This window comes from Sciurus vulgaris, assembly GCF_902686455.1.
Source record: "Sciurus vulgaris genome assembly, chromosome: X".
Lineage (NCBI taxonomy): Eukaryota > Metazoa > Chordata > Mammalia > Rodentia > Sciuridae > Sciurus > Sciurus vulgaris.
Window position 1 is genome coordinate 100718246 of NC_136471.1, and position 1653 is coordinate 100719898.

A 1653-nucleotide genomic window follows, 5' to 3' on the forward strand; every position below is an offset into this window, starting at 1 on the left:
ATAGGTCTCATATGTCTATATACCAATTTGAATAGAACTTCTTTAAGAGAGTTCACAAATTAACTTGATAATATCATCCAAAGGTAGAATATTATCAAATGCATTACAACCCCCCCAACACACAGATAAACATACATAAGCAAACAGAAATCATATAGATTTAATTCTAGAACTTTGATCATGAGTCACGAAACAGTAATATAAAACTTACTGATTTATCTCCATTTTATATATTATATTTTTTCTGACCAAAATGGTACAAGTTGAGCATCCTATTCAACAACAGCTAAAAATTTTTACCAATGTTTTCGGAAAAGGCCAACCAAAATATTCTTTTACCCTGGTATAATCTTATGGAGGTTTTTGAGTTAATTTTAGACAAGACTGAAGGGACATCAAGTAGATGACTGTATATCTCCAAAATCCACCTGAGGAAACAAAATAGTCAATCAGTTCCACTTAGCTTTAGCTTTTCTTTTCAGCCCCAGAGAGTTGTTTTCAGGAGTTTCTGAGTTCCTTGAGAACCCCTGATGGTAGCAGAGGACTAAAGTTGAAGTGCCCACAGATGCTGAAGAACTGGAGTAGGAAGGGAAAAGTCTGACAGGGTTGGTACTCAAAAGATTGAAAGAAGCAGGGACTTGAAAGGGGATATATGGATTAAAGGGAGCTAAAAGAAATATATATTTTTTCAGTCCTGGAGATAGGACCCAGGGCATCATACATACCATGCAAGTACTCTACCACTGAGTCACATTCCAAGCCATCAAGGGAGTTAAAGGGAAGAATGAAGGTGATAAAAGAAAGGAGGAACACACGTAACTGGAACAGAAGGCCTTATAGGAGCTACTCTAGGCAGATCACAATTTTACAAAGAGGTTACTAAAATTACAAATCAACCTGGGCAAAATCATGCATATCAGAGAGAAAGTAGACAGATCTGGCAGAACATATAGTCTGCAGGAGTTTGAGAAGTAGAGTTCTAGACCACTGAGGAGTTTCAATGGGAGAAGCAAAATCAAATAGAAAAGAGAGGCCTCATAAATATCCAGAAATAAATTTTCAGCCTAAGGAGTTGGGAAGTAATTCCCATTTGAGGAATAAAAATTCCCACTTGAGCTTCTTGATTGCTCACTGACAAGTGCCTTTCATCCACCATTTGCCTGCCTCTCGCCTGTCCATAGCCTGCCTTACACCTATCCATTGCCAACGCACGAGGTTCACCTCTGATCTGCCAACACAGTCAGCAAACTGATCGCCGACCACCAGTGGAGCACCAGCTGCCTGCTGTTGCCTGGAAGTTCACTGTTACAGTACCTGCAGGTTTGATTACACGTGGCTGCCGCCATTTTGAGACAACAGCCAGGCCCTGTAGGACCCCTGGCGGGACTGACTGAGCCCCATCTCCAGGATCCCTCAGCCCGACCGATCACTCCCTGCCTTGGGGCCCTCACATCGACTGACGGCTCCCTGCCTCCAGGACCCCAAGACAAACTGACTGTGCCCTATCACCAGGACCCCAGACCGACTGATTGCAACCAGCCTCTAGGATCCCACAACCACACCAAACACACCCAACCTCCAGGACCCCTGCCTGACCAACCGCATCCCACCTCCAGGACATCCTGCTGACCATGGCCACACCCTGAGCTGCAG